Here is a 16778-nt window from a genome sequence, read left to right as displayed (position 1 = left end):
GATGCGCACTGCCGGATACGGACAAGGGATGGCGGGAGGGGGGAGTATCCTCTCACCAGTTCCATGCAAACAAAACTTAACTACTCTCACATAGTCTTACAGACCAAGATCCCTTCAGAATTATTTTATAATTATATGGCATTGAACACTAAATTAACAGGTTTTATTATTTACGTGATTATTTATGTTATTAATCATTATTGGCTGCTGGAGTCAAATGGAAGATTGTTCGTCACTTGCACTTAATATTACGTACTTAAACTTACCCTGTCAAATAGTTTTGAAGGCGGTGCTCACAAATAATGAGTGTTGATTTACTATAAACACATCCTCACAGTGCACTTTCCTTTTTGGAGTTTTTCACCAGTTTAAAATGATGTCTACATTCTTACGGGGGGAAGGATCACTGGGTCCTCCCTATAGTCGTCTACGGGCCCTGTACGGGTGCGTGCCGCCAGCTGGGACGGATATTAGCGGGTTGGGGACCGGGCTTAGTGACCGTAGGAGGTACTACGTTGAATCATTTATAACTCTCTAGTCATTATACTGATTAATACTTTCATTACTATAACCAGTCTCTAATTATATTTCTTTAACTGGTTCATAATTCTATAATTTTAACTGGTCGACCAGATTTTTTTCTCTTTATACTTACAACATTTTTAAACTCTGATACGAAACAATAACTAACTAACAATAATTACTTTTAAATTCTTAATTACTCATTTTCCCCCTCATCTTCCACTCTTAACCAAACGAGAAATTTATTTCCTTTCTCATCTTTGTATGTTGCCCTCATCCTCCCTTGACCTTGAATAATCGTTAAGATTACTCCCACGGGTTGTCCGTTCTTCTTCTTTTGAAGTTGACTACGTGACTGGACAGTTTGGGCTCGGCATCTGTTTTCAGAAAACCTCCACAAAACCTCCACAAAACATACATTAACAATACTACAGCCCTTAGTGTTACTGCTACATAGAATGTTTCTAACACAAATAACCCTTCTGAGTACTATGCAGCTACTCTTGGTAATGAACCAAGTCCTATTAGAAATGAATTTAGGAGTATAATTACATGTAAAAACATGCTCACAATTCATAATTTCAAATTGTGCAAGTTTCTATAATAATACTGCATATATCCGTTGGGTTACTTCAATTCAATCGGTGAACTCTGTTTAAACATTTCCAACTAGGAGGTTGTAAGGCGCTTAAGGCGCTCTTTGAAAAGTGTTGAATATAACAAATAGGCTACTTCAATTTAATATAACCTAAATTTTTGTTACAATTTACATTTATTTTAATATTATGCAATTGAAAGTAATTTCTGATATATATAAATATGAAATGATAAATAATATTTGAAAAAATATATATACATACATAATGTGCATCTGTACTATCTACATATAATTTTAGCAGTAAGAAATTAAGTGACTACAAATTAAGAATATAATATAAAAATTTTAAAGTACATAACTACAAAAAAGCGAATATGCAAAAATATTTTAGGGCATACAAACGTATATTATATACATTAAAAACAAAAATATCAAGGTTTTAAAAAAATATATAAACTTAAAATATATAAGCATTTTTAAAAAATAAAAAAAAAAGATTTCCGAAAGGGAATAAGTAAAAAATTCAAAATACCACCAAAATTTTCCCAGTGACGCACACTTAGATTTCCAAAAAGGAAAAAAAATTCCAGTTTTTCGTTAAGAGATAAACTTTCTTAGATATTCTAATTATAAGCATAGTGTGTTGTAAGGAGCCGTTGAAAAATTATGACTATAACACACAATATTAATCTATGCTACTAACAGATAATTTCAGCAGCAGGAAACTAAGTGACCACAAAAAAATAACAATATAAACATTCAAAAGGGTATAACTACAAAAAAATCTGCCAAAAAACTTTTGGTTACACAAACACACATACAAATATATACTCTATATATATATATATATATATATCTATATATATATATATAAGACAAGTTCCAACGGTTTTTTTATAAAATTATAAATTTCAAAGATATAAGCATATTTAAAAAATAAAATAAAAACTTCGAAAGGGCATAAGTACAAAATTCAAAATAACAAAAGATTTCCAGTGACGCATACTTAGATTTCCTAAAAGGGAAAATTGTTCACCGTTGTTCGTTAAGAACTAAACTTTCTGAGATACAAGTTTTTTTTAGTAAGTAATTATAAGCATAGATGGTTGCAAGGCTCCTAAGGAAGTGTTGAAAAAAATTTAAATATAATAAACGTTTTAATCTAATAACTAAGGCGTGTTCCACTTATGTAGCTGTATTTCAAATGTTACTCTACTGTTATACTTCCATTTTCTATTTTATACACATCTCTATGGAGTACGCTAATACTTGTGCTTCATGATACGCTTGTCTACAAGGTAGACATGCCTCTTTGGCGTTACTCGATCAGTTAGTCTATGATGAGAGAAACTATATATAGGATGATACATTTAAGTAGGGAATGGCTCCTCCAAACAATTGGATAATGATGGGAAAGTAGTTCTTTTGGATGTGAAATGTGATGGGGAATGTAGATGTTTCAATTTTCGATCAATCTGCTGGAATTACATGAATCATTTCAAATTTTATTGTAGTCTGGTAATCACATGGGTAAGTTTCATTTATCTTTAACTCTCCCTCTAGATATATCTGACAATCACATGGTACAGCCACATCTATATATAGCTCCTGGGCGTCCAATTTCGCTTAAGACCTTACTCTGATCTGTACTTTTGCTACACTCTTATCCCAACCTTCCTACAGCATTGGTTATATAATACATCTGCGTTCCTACTTGAGTAATTAATAACTAGGAACCTGTCTGACACTCGAAAGCACATTTTTCTCCTAATGTCTCTGCGGTTTTACCTTTAAATACTGTTCGTGGATATGACGCTCCGGCCACCACATCGTCTGACTATCTTGGTACATTTCATAAATGATCCTGAAACGGTGTTTCAATCTTGTAGTGCTCGACGTCTAATTGTAGTGATCAGTTTTCCATTAACTGTCAAAAATGTATTTTCGTGTTGTAATACATGCTGTATCTGTCCACTTAAATGGTATTGCTATGAAATAAAATAATTCCCACTCTGAATTCTGTTTAATTATTGGGATTTTATTTTTCACAAATAATGTTGTTTTTTTTAGTACTGCATTCACTTATTTATAAATGATAGTAAACATGAACTTCTTCCACTGACATGCTAATCTGTAGCAATCCTTACTTAAATTGTTACTTAATTTTAATTATTTTTTTTAAATTTATATGGGGGAATCAAAACAGCTGGTATCATGTGTGACCTACATTGATTAAAATTTTCCATTCGAAAAAGTTGTTTTGTCTGTTTGGCCATTTTTGCTACTGTTAGTAATTGAAGCTGGTTTAATTGAGATATCTCTTGTACTATTCCTGAATATTCTTCTTGTACTGTGTTTCTAAATTCTGAAAGAAATGTTAAATTTTGGAGTATACTTTGAACTAATACTGGAATATACTTTGTACTTAGTCGAAAACATGTGACACTGCTTGATTGATGGTGATAACTCGATTTTAAATATTTGCTAGGCCTAAATGATTTTGTGCACTCATATCTCTCCTAAATTATTTGTGCACTCATATCTCTTTAATTTCTGGGCTAAATTTTGTTTATTTTTAGAAATATTTTTTACTTGACTTGTAATTGCTGTCACAACACCAGTTTGCTACCTCTCCGATAAATGTTAATCCCTCTACTGTGCATTGACAGAATCTGTTCCTGTTCTAATTATTCCCCTAAAGCTCTATTTAACTCATATAAAACAGTCTCAATTAAATTTTTTTTTTTAAGTTTCCTCTTTCACTAGTTTACATAACACTAGTGTTTTTCCTGGTGTGCATGCTGTGATATTACTTAATGCAGCTTGATTTGAAGTTACCTAATTCATCTGGCCATGTTACTCCGAAGTGAAGTAGGACTGGTGACGTGTACAAATTAACTTTACTCGGTGGCTGTAATTGTGCCCCTGTGTACTCCGACTTGTGGTTGGTTGGCTGTCGCCTCGGTGCTCCGGGCTGTGATCCATGGCACCTCCCATGTCACCATTAAGATAAGCATTATCCTTCCTGCGGTCGTCATCTTGCTCTCTCTCATCTGTACACTTCCTATAACAATTCTAGTTACACATATATGATTTTCTGACACGTTATTTTAACGCACGATGTTCGACTTCACTAGGATTGTTCCAATTATTTTATTTTACTATGCTTTTTTTATTTTTATGAATAAAATGGCACATTTCCTGTGTAACAACTCTCTACTTTATAACTCTTACTACCTTTGCTTTACAGTTTTACCTACTTATTACCTACATATACAACTTAATTATTCATTATTTGAACACAACTCTTGCACAACTGTTACTTTAAATTATTTTAAATACCTTTTTTCTCATTACTTTCACAATACACATATACCTACTTGCACAGGCTTTTTTCACTATCCTTATTGGACCCTTCCAATGGTGAAGTCATCCTTCCCTGGATCGTACTTGACCTCCTCTGTTGCTGTCTGTCCTCTCTCTCTCTCTCTCTCTCTCTCTTTCTCTCTCTGTGTGTGTGTATCTAACAACACTAGTACCCCTGAGTATGTTAAAAGAGATACGATTAATTTTTTCTCACTCCCATTTTTTTCTTTATTTACATATATTCCTATTTTTTACTTGTTAGTCAACTGTTTAACTAACTCTTAAATATCCTCTTTTTTTTCCATTTAGTTTAAACTTTATTATCTCATCTTTTATTAACCTGACTGTGACTTGTGTCACTCTCACCCCACTACCTGCAGCTAATTGAATATCCTGAGCCATCCTGTTTTACTACAAAAATCAAATCTAAATCAAAATATATCATAATAAAACTAACCTTACTTATTAATCTGTTCATTCGGGTCACCTCTTCTAACTATAGGTATAACCCTTACATAACCTCATCTTAATTCAACCACAACCACAACACTTTGGCACATTAAATTTCTAAAAATACTCTCGGCATTTCAGGGTCTTAACTGCTGCCCCTATTCCGGTACAAAACTCCCACTAACACCACTGTGGTCCACCTCTTCCTGGGTGACAATATCTTCTTGTCTACGATGTCTTACACAAACATGGTTTTACGACTACCTTAAAGGACATAACCTGAGATGAAGCTCCTATTTAACACTATCATGATGCTAGGTTTCTCTTAGTCACACTCAAGTCATTCCCTACCCATTTTTCTCTTGAGCACTACTAAATTCAATTTACTTTTTTCCCAAATAAATTAATTCTGTCTTTCTATAGCCACCAATCAACTCTCAATAGGTACTTCTTTTGATCACTTTAATACATTCTATCTTTCTTTTATTCTGCATTAACTCTTGACCTTTTTAATTAAACATCAACATACTTCATTCTACATCTTCTAACTGAAAGACTCTTATTATCTATATAACTTCTTTTTTTTTTTACTTTTAACATCTAATTTATCAACTGCTCAGGATATAAAAAATATTTACTTCTACCTTTAACCTAACCTAACTTCTACATAACTCTTGAAACTAAACTTCTCTCCGCCTCAAGATTCAATATTTTACTATTCATTTTAATGTTTTTATTATTTCTAATCGTTAAACTCTTTATTTCAAAGTCCTACTGGATTATGGTCATTGGATGGACTGCGGGTACGGATGTTGCGAAGGGGCCATTGGCCACCAAGGTGACTTGCTTCCTACCAATGCCCGCGTAACGGGAGTATAGTAATTAGATGGACTGTGAACAACTGTTGATCCTAGCTTCAGTGAGAAGAGTGAACTGTGTACTAGACAAATATTTAGTGAATTGTGAACAGACATTTTAATAGCGATAATTTAATTATTAATGTAAATTTTATTAGCAAATAAACCTCTATAAAATTAATCAGGCTATTTCTACGGACCTGTTTTCCCAATTCGTAAAATTTTGGTGTCCGCACCGCTCGCAAGGGGGTTCTATTTCCTTCTTCGCTATACTCGACTTCACTCAACTCGCACTTTCGGAACTCCTGCGGAGGCCGGCGTCACCGCTTTTATACCAGTAGGCTGTATTTCTGGTGGAACTGACTGGAGTGGTTGTGACGTGTCGTGTCATCCCGGGCTAAGACCTCCGAAGCATCCAGAACAGCGGCGCATTATTCACACCACTCCACGCGCTGGCCTCCGTAAGCTCGGAGAATTCCCAGGCCATTAACGGACAGATGACAGCACTTTGGAAGGCGGGAGTGGGGGCAGGGGTGTGGTGAGGTCGAGACGCTGTAATCCCCAACAGTATGCGCATGACGTCAGTACACGTGCCTGGCGCGCGTCGCAGCCTGCCTCCCACGTTCGTAACAATATAGTGCACCTTTTCTCGGTTAGAAATTATATCACCATTTAAGAGCACATATTGAAAAAAAAATTATTAATTAATTATACATATTTATATTATTTAGGTGTGAGCTATTTTATTTGTTGTAATTTTTAATTATTTTTATTAAATGTTTATTTGCATTTGTAAATATAATACATATTTTTTAAATCTATGGCTAAGTTTAAGACAATGGGGTGTCCACTCCTTAACTTTGCCACATGTTAAAATAAGACGAATAAACAAAATATCGAGGAGATAGATATAATATAAACGAGTGCTAAATCGGGTATTTAACGTATTTATCTGTTAATGACATTTTGGAGATGTAATCTGAGAGCAGATATTTTAGGATAGTATTTCATCAAATTAAAACTGAGCTGAATTATTGTCATTAGAATTTTAAGTCCAAGCCACATTGCGTTAAGGTATTTAATGTTATCTATGAATTTGTTGTTTCTAGCCTTCATCCATCGATTGGAGAGATTGTTCTCTGCACAGCCGAAGATCGTTGACCATGAATGCGTTGTACCCATGAGTAATCGTAATCCATGTGACACCACCTACCTCCCTCAAGACTGATTTTTAATCACAAAAGGTTAGTGGGAATAATTTAGGTTAGGAAATAAGTTAGTTCCTGTATGAAAATGCGCACTGTTTATCATTTAATTTTACAGAAAAATTTTCCCCCTTCAACCTTTCATGAACTAGGGATTCTGGTTTAAAAAAAAAGTTGTATATTTTGGGAACAAGTTGTCAAAGAATACGTTTTATTGATGGTGGCGCACTAGGGTTCTAGGGTGCTGTAAAACAGATGGAAAAAAAAAATGAAGCTCCCCTTGCCACTTCTTCCCCATTGAAATTCATGACGAAGAGTATCTTTTTTTTGCTGCTTGTGAAATCGAGCCTGTTCTCCTCGCCTTCCCTGTTTGGATCCCGCGCGAGAAGTCATCAGGTTTGCGCTTCCCTCCCCCCTTACCAAGGTCCCATCGGTAAAAAAACACGCTTCGACCCTCCAGGGGCAAGGGGGGGGGGAGTGCTCACTCCTCTCTTGTTACCCTTCAACCTCGCCCCTCCAGAGGGGCGATAAAATAACGCATTTAAGTTACCACGAGGGTTGGTTCATTTTTAAACCCCGGCTAAACGTTGAAAGCCCCGTGTTAACACGACTGGGGTGGCGTTGCTTCCACAAAAAAAGAAAATCGGGGTTGGCCAGGGGAAGGGGGAATCACAAAAAAATACTTGCCTTTAAATAACCTTTGCCATCTTTTTAAGACGATTAGGGAACTGTCATCCCGCGCGAAAGTACCTGTTATCCAAAGCTCCTCCTCGGAATAAATTAGGAACCATTTAAAGCAGGCGTGCGGACAGCTGTAAGGGAGGATATATATCCCCCCCCCCCCCGGAAATACAAAAAAAAACCTCTCATTCCCACTAATAAAAGGAACGATTTGAAAGCAAACAGCGGGAATAGACACCCCCCCCCCCCCCCCTTTTTCGTTACACACATAAATATTTTTTTGTGTATTTGCGTACAGGCTAAAAAAAAAAAAGGGTACGTTTACTTGTGTGCGTGCGTTAGAAGTTAAACTCACTTGGCGTGATAAAAAAAAAAGCTAACTTTAATGTTGCATGCAAATAATTAATAGAAATAAAATAATAAAAGGTATGGAATTATATAAATACTTTTGGTAAAATATAAATCAATCAAATTTTCAAATAAATACTCAGTATTCATCAATACCAATTAATATAAACACGTGTATAAAAATAATTTTATTTAGTAAAGTAATCGAGATCAATTTTAATTAATAATGAAAATCAATTAATATGCTGAATATTTATTTTAATTTATTAAATAATAATGTAATAGTTTATATTGCAAATCAATTAGACATACGGGAACATAACTTCACTTGCATAAATGCACTTGAAAAAGTTTGTTAAAACTATTTATAGTATCAATAATGTTCACTATAAATAATTGTTTTTTTATTATTATACGGAACAGTATTCAATATCAATCACTAAAGTATAATATTTAAAAGCACATATATAATTTTTATTTATATGTAGCCTCTTTTACATACTGTGAAAATTTCGTTGCATAGTGCGCGCGCATCGTAAAAAAAAAATCACTATTTTTTTTTTCGTAACGCGCCTAAACAAGTATAACTTAACATTTTTTTTTAACTTCACTAACTTGTTTCAAAAATAACTTCTGTTTCAATTACACTACCCGTGGTTTTTAACGTGGCGCTCAGTGAAGAAGTCCAGATGGGTTAGGTGCGGCTATCTATCGAAGTGGCCAACAAGCCATCGTCCAGGAGATGTGCTGCTGAGATGCTGTCACGAAGCACTTGTTGCGTGGGCCGGTGGACCGACATGCAGGAACCACGTGCTGCTCCTCACAGCCAGTCTTCTAACGGCCCTGGCAGCCCACGGGCCTAGCACGCGAACCCAAGCACTACCTGCCATCCACTGCGCAGTGCTGGCGCGTGCGGCTGACAGACTGGACGGGATGCGTGCCCTCCCAGCCAATGGAGCGGCGCCTAGAAATTCAAATTTCCGCGCTACCAACCGCGCTTGCAACCGAGCAGGGTCGTGTTTCCGGACATACATATGTTGCTGAATTCAAACTGATTATCTTGGCATTCCCTACCATCCGTTAAAATGTTTTGGCAGCAATTTCCCAACATCCTGTAGGCCTATTTGCGTAAAATTGTGGATTTTTGTTACCGTATCTCATCTTTACTACTAAACCGATTTCGATTAAATGTGCAACAGATATAGCCTGTGAACTGGTTTAACACATATGCTACAATACATTTACTAAATTCGACACATAATGGTGTGAAATTAGAATAGTTATGGTTTTACATTAATTCATTATAACTTCGAAGCTAATCAAGCAGAGATATCGATATTGGGTATAAATAATTGACACGTAAAAATTATACTTTTTACAATTGTTTTTATATTTCCGCTCTAAGGGAGGGCAGTAAAAGGAGCAAGTTTAGATTTTCTAAGATAAAATCATATCTCTAAACATATTAGAGCAGGAAGAAAACTGAGCGTGAACAACATGCATACAGACTGTACGTATTAACTTTTTATTTCATTATTCCATTGCTTGAAATTAGACCACAAAAAGGGCAAAAAGTGGATACGTACGGTTTTGTAGTATAAAAATAACATCTACGAAGCAAATCAAGCGTACACGAATAACGTATACGTAAAGCTTTGTGTAGCGCGTTTTTTCCACTTTCCGTGATTCGACCGCAAAAAAAAAAAAAAAAAAAAAAAAACACGAAAAGGGGATAGGTATGATTTTATAGTAGAAGTATCTCCCAAAAATATCAAGCTGGAGGTAAGAAACTTAGCACGAATAACATTATATATATATATATATATATATATATATATATATATATATATATACTAAGGTTTTATGCTTTTTTTTCTAATTTAATTTTTTTCGAAATCAGCCCGCAAAAAAAAAAAGATACTGTAAATTTGGTTTTGCTAAAAGCAATCATAGGCATATTTGACAAAGCTAATCAAGTACGAATAATTTATTAACATGCAAAATCTACAACTTCTTTTTCCGAAAGTCCGAATTTTTAGCCTTTAAGGCATTGAATATGTTTTCATTATAAAAATCATGTCTCCTATGCTACTCAACCTAAAGTTAAGATGTGGCCTATGATGAAGCGGTAGAAAAGTAACTTTGCTTGAAATATCTCTGGAATGGTTTTCTTTAAGATTTTTAGAGTTTGTTGTTGAATATGAATTTCCTGATTAGCTATGAACAGATTATTTTTAACGTCGTGTGTTTCAGTAGCATCTTGTGAGAGATTTCCCAAACGAAATTGCATCAATAGTTGTCTTAGATCCACTAAGTCAAGCTCGGCTCTCTGGCTTAGCCATCTTATCATCTGAAAATAAAGTAACCAAAAGAATTGGTTTTGACGATGTGATTTCCAACTATTCAGAGAACGAAGTAGAACAAAAAGTTTTAAGTGTTAGTACGGTTATGATGTCAAGCAAATAAACCACAAAATAACACTTGCAGCCATATAATATAAATTATTTTTACTTATTTTAATAACTTCATGCCTAGAAAAAAAATTGTGTGTGCGTGTGAGGGGGGTGGGGGGAGGGGGAGAGAAGAAAGACAAGAAATTATCTGCGCCGACTACCTACCACCTGACATAGCTACGTCACTTCATGCGGTTGGTTCCAATTTAGGTTACAGAATTAAGTCATCATATATTTCTTGGAATTAAACAAGCGATGGTAATGATTTAATTAAAACTTACAATGTTGCACTGACACGGAACTTTTATAAAAACACATATTTGCTTTAACTAATAATGTGAAATTAAAATTTTTAATGTGTTCCAAATTACAGTCATTAAATAACATTATTAAGATATATATATAATAGGTTGTTGGTGTGTATGACGTTGATAAACTCCGACACCATATGACCGATCGCCATGAAAGTTGGCACATCGAAGTATTTTTTCATGGAGAAAGTTTTTATGCTATCAATTATTTTTGTAACTCTCCGCTAGATGGCGCTGCAGTGCACCGCCTTCTACACAGTTCAACTGATCGCCTTGGGTAACCAGAAAATCATAGGTCATAGACATCAAAAAAGCAGTTGTGTATCATATAGCGCTATCAATATGGTTTTAGCTCGCGGACAATATATCACTCTGTGTTCAGCCCGGGAAAGGCCGGATACTGCAACTAGTATTTTATAAAACTATAGCAAACAATAGTTGTTCAAGGGTTAATGCACCACCAGGTATTTCTGGCAACGTCCTTGCAGGAATGGGAGAGACAGATGGAGAGAGAGAATACATTTCGAAGATAATCCATTTTATATTGAGATGGCGCCGCTTATACGTATGCCCGCTTATACGTATTCAACGGATTACCGTTAGGCCGATAGCAACCGTCCAAGGAGCAGTTTTGTTGCTTGAGAACTGATAACATCTCAATATCAGTACTGACTTTCGTGTATCCTACAGTCTCCACAGAAAACTAAGACTTTTTTTAATGCCATGCCACTCATAAACGTGAGCTTTAAAACGCGGCAAAGCACTTATCAGTACCTATCTATCACCGTTGATAAGGAATTCGCATGGGCTGATACAACCCACGGCCACAAGTGCCATAAGGAGGATTAGGCCTAACCATCTTGGATTTCTTCCATGTTTGGCTATAATCCCAATGTTTAACTATTTATTCCAATTTTGTTGGCATGTCAAGGCATAAGTAATGTCTCCCAGACCTTCTATACCTTGATGCCACCACACATTCACTAGCAAGCTCGAGTATGTAAGCGCCGCGAGGAAATAACTAATTATTTCAAGCGAGCGACTAAAACTGTCGTGATAATCACACCAGTTCGCAAGTGTTTACTTCAACAAGTAGCCAAAGCTAAGTCCTATGTCATGTTGAGCCAAAACATTAACACGGAAGATTTATTGCAAGCGGTATCAAATTACTTGAAATTAATTAATCGTTGGGGAAACCGCCACCCGTGCCCGCTGCCAGTTTTCTGCAGCGACATTGTGAATCGAGTTTCCCGTAACCTGCATCAAGGTTCTCACGAAAAGTTGTTCCTTTATTTATGCAATCACGGTTTAGAATAGTAAAGGTAGGCTTACCTTGAGTTGATCTGGAGAGCTGTAGTATTGTGCGTCTTAACCTTTTTTTTTAATTTCATATAACACTATACCAGGAGTAAAACTGATCTCTTTCAGTTTTTCCAGATAGTTTTTTTTTTTTAGTTGACGTTTGAAGGTATATATTACCTTCCTTATATTTCACTAATTATAAATGCACACAGTCATATAGCCATGAGCGTAAATCCCGTGGAGGGAGGCAGCCCCTGTTGGAAGGTAATTTTCATTTTGTTTATTATGTTGGCAATGGTAGAGGCAATAAGAGTGTGTAATAATAAAAATATAATATGAATAAAAGAACAAGAAAATGATATATAAAATGGCGTATGTATCTTGTGGTTGATTGTAATATTGGAACAAGATGTATTGTGATGTGATATAAAATAAAGTGAGTAATAGTATAAAGAGCAGTGTAATGATTAATAGTTAAAAATCCACACTTCACTAATAAATAAGATAAAAGGTAAATCAACAGGTTATGGGCCCAGGGAGTGTAAGTGTGGGTAGGATTGCGATCGTAAAACTTAGTGTGGCATGTGTAATATGTACCTAACAAAAGAGTGAAAAACATCAACGTAATTATGAAGGAGGAGGAAAGCGTTGAAAAACTTAAAAACATTGAGAACTTTAATGTGTGGAAGTTCCAGTTGAAAATAATACTAAAATCTCAGGAACTGTGGTCGATAGTAGATGGCAGTGAACCATATAATCCTGAATCGAAAGAAAAAACTTTGTGGATGAAACGTGATGCTGTAGCTCAGAAGCTAATAATTACCACCATCGAAAAAGGACCGCTTATACATATAATAAACTGTGAAGATTCGAAATCAATGTTTGACAAATTGTGTAAAATTTATGAACGGGACAGTGAACAACAAAAATATAACCTATTACAGGAGTTTTTCAATTTTTCGTATGAAAAGAACCTGGACATTGCCACCAACATCAGTAATCTTGAAAATCTTTCTCACAAACTGAAAATTCTGAAAAATGAAATCACGGAGGAGATGATCATTTCGAAGATTTTGTGTATAATACCTGAACAGTTCAAGTATTTTATAAGCGCCTGGGAGTCCATGCCAGATGACAAGAAGACTCTATCTACCCTAACCTCAAGACTTATAGCCGAGGAGATCAGAAATGAGACTATGAACAATACCGGTACCGACAATGTAGCGTTCAAAACTGAAATAAAATGCTTCAAATGTAAAATGACTGGTCACATAGCTCGAAAATGTACTAACAACAGTTTTCGACCAGGGGTAAGTAGGCCTAGTAATAGTAATAATGAAAGTGTAAAGAGATGTTTCAACTGTAATGACATTGGGCATTTTGCTTCACAATGCAGAAAGAAAAAATCGTGCTCAATCTGTAAGAAGAACAATCACTTGGAAAAAGACTGTTTTTTTAGAAAGAAAGATAAAAATACAAATCAGGTATCCTTCCTTACCTCAAACAAACTTTCTTCTAATATAAATGTAGATGCTAAGATTGAGTTTGCGATTGATTCTGGAGCAACCTCACATATGGTTAATAATAAAGAAATAATGAAAAATGTAGAAAAACAAAATGTTGAAATAGGTGTAGCAAAAGTAACTCAGACTATGAATTCAAATTTGAAAGGTAATGTTATTACTGAGGAGTGTAACTTGAGTGATGTATTATATGTTCCCGATCTAAGTAAAAACCTAATTTCTGTGAGTGCTATAACCTCAAAAGGTGGTTCAGTTAATTTTATTGATGACAAAGTTCAAATTAAGAAAGGTGATTGTATCATAGAAGGTCAGAAATTAGATAATAATTTATATTCAGTAAATTTAACTATGAACTATCAACAGGTTAGTCATGAAAGTAATGTAGCTGTAAAGGAAAGAGATGCTCTAACATGGCATAGAAAGTTAGGGCACATTGGTTTTAAAAATATGAGTAAGCTTTTGAGTATGAGTCATGGAATGGATGTTTGTAAGAAAAATATATTGGATACGTCCAAGAAACTGTGTGAAACCTGCGTGACGGCTCGCCAAACAAGGCAGCCGTTCAGTAGTATAAGAGAAAGGGCTACAAGACCTCTTCAGATCATTCATACCGATCTTTGTGGGCCGATAGACCCAGATACTTGGGACAAGAATAGGTACTTCCTTGTACTTCTTGATGACTTTACTCACTTTGTTATGGTATATCTGCTAGAAAAGAAAAGTGAAGTGTTTGATCTTATCAAACAATACTCAGCGGAAGTAGAAACAAAATGGAACTCAAAAATAGGTCGGTTTAGGTGTGATAATGGAGGTGAATACACATGTAACAATTTGAAAGAGTGGTGTAAGGGAAAAGGGATTGTCCTTGAGTATACTGTTCCATATTCACCTGAATTAAATGGGAAATCTGAAAGAATGAATAGGACTTTAGTTGAGAAAGTAAGGGCTCTTTTATTTGACTCAGGGTTAAACAAAGAAATGTGGGGAGAAGCTGTTAGGGTTGCTGCCTATCTGATGAATAGAAGTCCCACTGAAACTCTTGAATGTACTCCATTTGAAAAATGGAATTCAAGAAAACCAGATCTTTCCAGACTCCAGATTTTTGGGAGTAATGCTTACAGTCATGTACCAGGACATTTAAAAAAATTGGACAGTAGAACTAGAAAATATATATTCATTGGGTATACTGTGAATGGATATAGGCTGTGGGATTCTAAAGCTAGAAAAATTGTTATTTCTAGAAATGTAGTTTTCTCAGAACAAGTTCAATGTCAAATACAATCCGATGTTAGTAATAAGAGTAAAGTACAAGTAAAACTGATAGATGAAATTCCTGAGTGTGACAATGATGATTCTTTAGTTGAAATAGTTGGAGAGATAGGAGGAAATTGTGAAAATAGGAATCAAGACCAAGTAGTAAATGAATCTATACAAGGAAATGTGAATCAATACAATGAAGTAAGACCTCAAAGAAATAGGAGAATTCCTGTTAGACTTAATGACTATGTGTTGCTTACTTATGAGGAAGCTATAACAGGAAATGATAGGGACATTTGGAAACAAGCAATTGAAGAAGAAAAAAGATCTTTATTGAAGAATAATACTTGGGAGTATGTTAAAGAAAAAGATCTAGACAATTCTAAAATAATTAGTAGCAAGTGGATTTTTACTATCAAAGATAATGGAAAGTATAAAGCTAGACTGGTTGCTAGAGGGTTTGAACAGGAAAAGGGCATTGATTACCATGAAACATTTAGTCCAGTAGTCAGTAATGCAGCCTTAAGACTCATTTTTGCTGTTGCTGCAAATAAATGTTATAAGATGATTCAATTCGACATCAAGACTGCATTTTTATATGGTAACCTTGATGAAGACATATTTTTGAAATTACCTGAGGGGTTTGAAGAAAAAATAGTAAAACTCAAAAAAGCTTTATATGGGTTGAAACAAGCTCCACTGAAGTGGAATCAGTGTTTTTCAAAGAGTTTAACTGAGAATGGATTAAATGCTGTTAGTGTTGAACGATGTATTTTTAAGACTGGAGATTCTAAGATAATCTTAGCACTTTTTGTTGATGATGGTATTGTGATAGGAGATAATGAAGTAGAAATGAAAAGATTGTTGATTAAATTGAGTAAACAGTTTGAAATAAAAATAGATTATAAACCTAAATATTTTTTAGGGATGACAATTGATGAGAAATCTGATAAAATTATATTGAAACAGTCAAAGTATGCTAATCAAGTAGTTGACACGTATAACATGACTGATGCCAAAGTATCTAGTATTCCTATTTGTCAGGCACATAAAAATTCTATTACTGATAGTAGAGTCAGTAATTTCCCAATGAGAGAAGCAGTAGGCAGTTTGCTTTATCTATCAAGTAAAACTAGACCTGACATTGCATTGGCAATGAACTTTGAAAGTAGACATCTGGAAAATTTTTCAAGTAATGATGTTATGAATGTGAAACAAACCTTGAAATATCTGAAAGGATCCATTGATAAAGGTATTTCTTATATGAAAGATGATAATAATAGTAATATCCTTGAAGCATTTTGTGATTCCGACTATGCTAATGACATTGAAACTCGTAAAAGTATATCTGGGTATGTAATTTTCTATTCTGGAGGGCCAATTGCATGGTGCTCAAGGAAGCAACCAATTGTTGCTATGTCCAGTACTGAGGCTGAATATATTGCTGCCGCTGATTGTGTAAAAGAGTTGTTGTATCTAAAATGCTTACTTGAAGACTTACTTAACAGGGAAGTAAAAGTAGTTATGAATTTGGACAATCAAAGTGCTATAAAATTGATTAATAATGGAGTTTTCAATAGAAGGAGTAAACATATTGATGTACGTTATCATTTTCTTATGGAACAATTGAGGGAAAACAAAATTGAAATAAAATACATTGAAAGTTCAAAAAATATTGCTGATGGTCTAACAAAACCACTTAATACAATAAAGTTTGAAAAATTTAAATGTGCTGTTATTGTGTAGATACTTTATCTTTATAATTGTATATTACAGATGTTGACTTAATCTGTATTATTTGTTTTATAAAAGGGTGCTCTGAAATGATGTAACTTGTAAATGTGATAGTAAGATGTGATAAATTACTGATAAGTGATTTTTTTTTTGTAAATCTATTTTGTAAAA

At 34.6% G+C, this 16778-nt stretch overlaps 1 protein-coding gene across 1 annotated transcript in view; it reads left to right on the top strand.

Moving 5' to 3' along the window:
• The first annotated feature begins 2441 nt into the window (after positions 1–2441).
• Positions 2442–16778, top strand: part of LOC134530956 (adenosine deaminase-like) — a 70459-nt gene continuing 56122 nt past the window's right edge. Inside the window, exons 1-2 of the mRNA XM_063366310.1 lie at positions 2442–2650; positions 6903–7037. The gene's annotated coding sequence lies outside the window, so the exon portion shown is untranslated. The remainder of the gene's footprint in view (positions 2651–6902; positions 7038–16778) is intronic.

Source organism: Bacillus rossius, chromosome 3 (genome assembly GCF_032445375.1).
Source record: "Bacillus rossius redtenbacheri isolate Brsri chromosome 3, Brsri_v3, whole genome shotgun sequence".
Classification (NCBI taxonomy): Eukaryota; Metazoa; Arthropoda; class Insecta; order Phasmatodea; family Bacillidae; genus Bacillus; species Bacillus rossius.
The sequence above is the reverse complement of the archived record's forward strand: the minus strand, read 5'-3'. Positions and strand labels throughout refer to the sequence as shown.